Source organism: Saccopteryx bilineata, chromosome 4, assembly GCF_036850765.1.
Source record: "Saccopteryx bilineata isolate mSacBil1 chromosome 4, mSacBil1_pri_phased_curated, whole genome shotgun sequence".
Lineage (NCBI taxonomy): Eukaryota > Metazoa > Chordata > Mammalia > Chiroptera > Emballonuridae > Saccopteryx > Saccopteryx bilineata.
The window spans coordinates 63,615,050-63,622,502 of NC_089493.1; positions in this window are offsets into that span (position 1 = coordinate 63,615,050).

Sequence of the window (7,453 nt, forward strand, 5' to 3'; positions counted from 1 at the left end):
TAGTGCAAACTCAAAGAGGACTTTTGACAGTCCTGAGTATTTTACTAATGCAAAAATGAGAGGATTTTCTGTGTCTGAAATATTTGTTACAAAATAAAGACTAGAGGACCATTAATGCATTGTGTGACTTTAAATTTCATTTTAAGAATAACTTTTTAAACAAATATTTGTGGTACTTCCCATTTTTAAGATGACTTTTATTTGGCACATGTTAATGTTCCTTCGTAGAATGTTTTCTGTTAACAGACATCTTTATCAGATACAGGAATGTATCATCTTAAATTTACAGACCTTGATCTTAGAGAAGACTATGAATTTGATCCTTAAGGCAAGGGAAGTAAAGGCAAGAATAAATGAATGGGACTATATCAAACACAAAAGCTCCTGCACAGCAAAAGAAACCACCAACAAAGCGGAAAGGCAGTCAACCAAATGGGAGAAGATATTTTCAAACAACAGCTCTGATAAGGGTTTAATTTCCAAAATACATAAAGAACTCATACAATTCAACACCAATTAAAAAATAGACAGAGGACCTAACACTTCTCCCAAGAAGACATACAAATAGCAAACAGATACATGAAAAAAATGTTCAACTTTACTAGCCAATAGGGAAATGCAAATCAAAACTAAAGTGAGATACCACCTCCTTTAGAATGGCTATTATAATCAACAAGACAAGTAATAAATTTTGGAGAGGTGGAGAAAAAGGCACCCTTGTTACTGCTGGTGGGAATGTAAAATAGTACAGTCACTATGGAAAACACTGGAGAGGTACCTCCAAAAATGAATAATAGAGTTACCATACGACCCAGCAATCCCTTTTCTGGTTATCCAAAAAAAGTTGACAACATTTATTTTCAATGATAATATACACCCTTATGTTTTTGCAGCAATATTCAGGGGCCAAGACATGGAAACAGCCAAAATGTCCTTCGATAAATGTTTGGATAAAGAAGATGTGGTACATGTATACAATGCAATACTACTCAGGCATTAGAAAAGATTAAATAATGCCATTTGCAACAACATAGATGGATCATAAGACTATCATACTAAATCAGGAAATGCTAAGAACCCTATAATTTCACACATACGTGGATATAAAACAAACTCCAATAACAATATGGTAGCCAAATATGGAGTGATGGAAGATAATTTGCACTTGAGTGGTGGTACACAATGCAATATAGAACTGTACACTTGAAACCTATATAATTAATTAACCAGTGTTACCCCTATAAATTAAAAAATATAATCTTGTTCATACTAAAACCATCTTTTTTAGCAAAATTTCTAAACTAATGTAATAGAAAAATGATTAGGTGTTTATTGTGGTTATAGCTGTTTAAAAATTCATGAAGTATAGTGTTATAAATAATACATAATGATTCTGTATAATTTGGGAATTCCTGAGATTTCCCAGATATTTTGATTCCTCATTCCCACATCTTAAATAGTAATATCTGTCAGGAATGGGAAATGCCAATGCCCTGTAAATCTGTTTAGACAAAATGACTTAGGAAATAGTGCCGAAGTGTCAGTGCTCTGCCAATGCCTTGATGGGTTCAAGGTACTCCAGTTAAGTGTGGGGAGGAACTGGGAGGAGCATGATTTTAAAATTGTGGGTGTGACTATTGGCTCAATGCTAACTAAAATCATATAAAAATTATAATTTTTGAGAGTTGCACTATCAAACCATGAGCTTGGATTAAAAATTCTTGACTTCCAAGATTTTTTAATGACCCTTAGGCCCCCCAACTTTCTGTATTAGATGCCAGGTTAAGAAAGTTGGTTGGTCCCCAAATAGAATGTATTTCCCAATGTCTGCCTCAAATGTAGTCAAGAAGGATAAAGAAAAAAAGGAAGGGCCTCCTGGATGTGGGTATTAATACTTTTGACAGTAATTGATTAGGGATCTCCTCCCAGCAAACAGAATCAGGTCTAATCAAGGGATTTATGTACCACCAGAGTTGAGGGTCTTTGTAGCAGATAATTTTTTTGAGCTGGTAACTGACTGTGTGTCTCCCATCTTTCCCTTTCTGAATAAGAGTTATTACAGTTTTCTATCTATATGTGGACAGAGAGCTTTTTAGTTCAACAGAGCTAGTGGAGACTAGCGCATATTATCCCCTGATTTAGGAACTAGAGGGAGATACTGGTGCCATTGACTTAATGGGACTTTTGAGTTATCTCTCCTCAGTGAAGAAAGAGTGTATTTGACTGTAAAAAGGAGGGTACGTTAAATAACTATTGACCAGAAGAGTAGTCTGTGATAGTCATTAGATACTCCATTAGATACATAGAACCATTTATAATTATGGTTCTCCCATAACAGGTACATAACAGGATTATATACTTCCTGGTTGGGTGGGGCCTTGTCATAATCAGGCCCAGTGGTGGAATTCCAATAATTTAACAACCTAATGACCATTTTAAGTATAAAAAAATGATATACCAGAAGATAGTTTATTATTTCATGCATTTAATACTTAAATAAGAACAATACAAGAGGTACATAAAACTTAAGATATTTCCAATTACAGCTTGTCACCCCATGATTATTTGACACTTTTTTCTTTATATGTTTGTTTACTGAAGTAACAAACACGAGGAATTAAAATGTAGCATTTCATTACAGGTATAATGAGTTTTATGAAATGAATAAGTAAATATTACAAGCATAGTTCCGTCAAATTTTTTTTACCTATCAATGGAATGAACATTACTACAGACGCTTTGAATAGTTATTGCACCAATGAACGTTAAAAAAAGAGTAAGGAGCCCTGGCTGGATAGCTCAGGGGTGGTTAGAGCATCATCCCCACACACAGAGCTTGCCGGTTTGATCCCCAGTTAGGGCATATACAGGAACAGATATTCCTGTCTCTTTCCTGCTCTCTCCCTCTCTCTAAAATCAATAAAATAAACATTAAAAAAAAAAAAGTAAGGAATGTGAATTTGTGGTTTCCACATTGGGTGGCTGCCCAGGAACCCACCTTAGAGAGAACCCTGATTACAAGTGCCATTTTAAAAACTGGTTCGCCAAACTCAACAAAAAATGAGGTATCAGTTCTACTGAACTGGTGTGAAGGAGGTGAATCCCACCACTGGTCTGGCCTGTGAATTGTAGGGAAATATGACATGTGTCACTTCTGAACTGGGGCAATGAACTGCCAACTTCAGACCTAGCTTCTTATTTTTTCTCTCATTAGTTTCCTAGCAACACTTGAGATGGTGTTATAACTACAATGAACAGAAGGATCACCATTCTAATTTGCAGAAGGCTTATAAAGAGTGAGAAGTGTTTGTTGCTTTGCATCATTGAGATTTGAGGGTGGTTACTATAATGTAATTCTCACCTATCCTGACTGATAATAACATCTTGAAAATCTTATGCCAGTGCCTGTGGACCTATCTCAGAATTTTTTAACCTTTTAAGGTCTAACTCAGTATTTATTTTACTGTGCAAGCTATTATCTTGTATATTAATTTCATATTAGTTCCCCTAGCAATTTTAAGAATTGTTTTACTGCATAATTTGAAAAATGGTCACTTCTGGCCAATCAGGAGTAGGACGGACTGGAATCACACCCCGCCCCAAACAAAAAGCAATATGTAACAATGGTTTTCCAGACAATAACATCAGGAATGAAAGACAGTGATCCATGAGAAACAGAAAACAAATGAGGTGAGCCCTATGATTGCTTCAGCTTATTGCCTTGAGAGCTTCCAAGCAGTAAGCAGCACAGGGAATGGGAACTGAGGCAAAAAACTGGGAGATTCCCATGTTAAGGAGGCAGAGCTGAGAATTTGGGGAGAGCTAGGGACTCAGAGGTTATAGGACCAAGTCCCAGAGAGGAGAGCTGCACAGAGAGATTTGGAGTATTTAGCAGAGTACTGCATTTTGTGTAAAACTACCTGGGACTATGGACAGAACAATCTGAAATAATTAGGGGAAATAGTGCCTAGAACTTTAAACAGGGACAGAAACTGTGCCTATTCCTATCAGCTAAAATGAAAGAGACTTGTAATTTATGGGGCATTGCATAGAGAACTCAGGAAGGTCTTAACTCAGTAGTATGGGAAAATTAGCTCTCGGCCGAACTCTGCTCCCTACCCAACTACCAAATCATAAAAGAGGACCTGAAAGAGTCAAGTCATTTCCACATTAGTGTACTGTATACCAGAAAAAAAACTTAGAAAGATACATACATAGGAATACAAAAACATCAAGTACCCACAAAGGTAAAATGCACAGTGTCTGGCAACCAAGAAAAGATTACAAAGCATACAAAGAGGCTGGAGACCATGACCACAATGAGGAAAATAGCTGGTCAGAACTTAATGCAGAATTGACACATTTCAGAATAGGACAGGACATTAAAACAGTTTATATGACTATCTTCAAAAGGTTAAGAAGATATTGGGAAAAAAACCTGGATTGAACTTTAGAAATGAACAATATCTGGACATAAAATTTATGCTGATTGGATTAATGGCAGATCAGACACAGAAGAAAGGATTAGTGAATTTGAGGACAGCAACAGAAACTACATATTTAGTGAGTTATGGGACAATCTCAAGACGCCTAATGTTTTCCAAACTTGGAAACCACAAACCTACAGATCCAAGAAACGCAACAAACTCTAGGTATAAAGATATATGAATAAAAAACAACAGTCAAATTGCTCAAAAGCAGTAATAAAGAGAAAAATTTAAGCATCCAGATAAAAGACATATCCACATACAAAGGAAAAAAGATAAGAATGATGTAAGATTTCCTTAAAAGTACTGAAAGCCAAAACTGCCAACCTAGAATTATATTCCCAGTAAAAATGATTTTCAAAAACAATGGTCAAGCCTTTTTCTGAATTTATCAGCAGGAGACCTGTACTATAAGAAATACTAAAAGTCCTATATGCAAAAGATACACCTGAGATCAAATTACTTAACTGTGTTGTTTAAATCTGTAGCCTTACTAATTTTTTTCCTTCTTGGTTTATCAGTTAGTGAAATGTTTTAAAATCTCTGACTATGATGGATTTGTCTCTTTATAGCTGAAAGTTTTTCCAACTTTAATGTGAGATTATATTTGTATGCATGTAATATAATCTCACATTAAAGTTGGAAAGTTTTCAGTTTATTTTCCTGGTAAATTGAGCCTTATTTTATAGTGACCCTCTTTATCTCCAGTGTTGCTTAAAATTTATTTTGTTTGACGCAGTTGTACAAAGTTTATTTTGGTTAGTATTCACATGATACATAGTTTTTCACTATTATTTTTGTAACCTTTCTGTGGTATATACATATATTCTTCAAATCCAGCTAGACAGTCTTTGTTTTTATTTTTATTTATTTATTTATTTATTTATTTATTTATTTATTTATTTATTTTAACAGAGACAGAGAGAGAGTCAGAATGAGGGATAGACAGGGACAGACAGACAGGAACGGAGAGATGAGAAGCATCAATCATTAGTTTTTCGTTGCACATTGCAACACCTTAGTTGTTAATCGATTGCTTTCTCATATGTGCCCTAACCACGGGCCTTCAGCAGACCGAGTAACCCCTGCTTGAGCCAGCGACCTTGGGTCCACGCTGGTGAGCTTTTGCTCAAACCAGATGAGCCCGCGCTCAAGCTGGCGACCTCGGGGTCTTGAACCTGGGTCCTCAGCATCCTAGTCTGACGCTCCATCCATTGCGCCACCGCCTGGTCAGGCAGTCTTTGTTTTTAAATTATAGCACTTAGTCCACGATATTTATGCTTAACTACCAATTTTGAGCATTGTTTCTCTTGCCTTTTCTATATTTTTATCTTCTTTCTTGTCTTCTTTATAAGTATCTTTTTTTCTCATCTATTTTTTATATTATTGGTGTTGGCAGTTAAATACTCTGTAGTCTTTTAAAAAAAATTTTTATTGGGTACCCCTAGGAATTATACAATGTAGTATTTAGTTTGCTTAAGTCTTAAGTTAATTATATTTACCTTTTTCCCAAACAAGGACTAAAAGCACTTAAATTCCACTTGAAACCATATACTTATTTCTAAAGGGGACCTCTGCTGCTCAGTTGTATCCACTACTGCCAACCAGAAATGCAAAGCTCAGATTTGGATACAAAATCTACTGATTTTTAAAGGTTGGACAAAAATGAGTGAACAAAGCAAAAACATGTTGACAATTCAGTATTTAAAAGCCTTTGTTTGAGACCAAAAAAGGAAATTTCATGATGGCTTTATTTGGTAGTGGTTGCAACTGTTCTCACACAAAGACCTCTGCCACAATAGTGGTGCTTTTCCCCTGTTACATATGAAAAGAAAAATTTTAGTAGCCTCCTGCTCGCCACTCCAGAAATTATAGCATGTATCTTTAATATATTAAGGAAGTTAATCAATTACTTTTAACCTAATCCCAAACAAGGATGTAAAAGCGCTTTAATATCAATGGCCTATGGAAGAATACAAGCCCCTCGGAAGGTGGCAACTCCGCGAGGAAGCTGTGGTTTACACTTGAAACCAGGATCACTTCTGGAGTTTAGTCTCCTGGAGTTGCGTTTGTTTGTTTGTCCAGGTGTTTTTACCTTGGTCAGGATGTTGTCAGCCATACAAAGTTTGCAAACCAGAGATGACTGACAAGCCAGTTTTTAGCTTCCACTTGAAACTCATAATTTTAATATTTAAAAACTAATTTTAATATTCATTTATTCAGTAAGTGTTTATTGGGCCCTGTGATGGTTAATTTTGTGTTGTCAACTTGACTGAGGTAAGGGATGCCCAGATAGTTAGTAAAACATCATTTCTGGGTGTATATATGAAGATTCCTGGAAGGGATTAGCATTTGTAATGGTGAACAGAGTAAAGGAGATAGCCCTCCTCAATGTGAGTGGGCATCATCTCATCCCTTGAGAGCCTGAATAGAAAAAAAAGGCAGAGAGAGGTGAATTTGGTTTCTCTGCATGAGCTGAGACATCCATTATCCTGACCTTGGACATACGTGCTCCTGGCTTTAGGAATTTCTGACTCAGGTAGGGGCTTACACCACCAGTGCATAGATTCTCAGGCTTTGGGGATTGAAATGGATTTTATCATGGGCTTTCCTGATTCTCCAGCTTGCTTACATGAGATCATGGGACTTCTTGGCTTCCATAACCACATGAGCCAATTCTTATAATAAATCTCTTTCTCATATATATATGTACAGTGGTGGGATTCAAGTAATATAAAAATTGGTTCTCTGCTCTAATGACTGTTTTAAGTATAAAAAAACAATATACAGAAAGGTAGTTTATAATTTCATGTATTTAATACTTAAATAAGAATAATGAAAGAGGACACAAAATTAGATTATGTTATAAGAAAGTTTTAAAATACTAGTGAAAAAATATTAATACCCGACAAAGAATAATAAAAGATATTTCCATAATGGTTTTTTTTTTTTTTTTTTTTTGCATT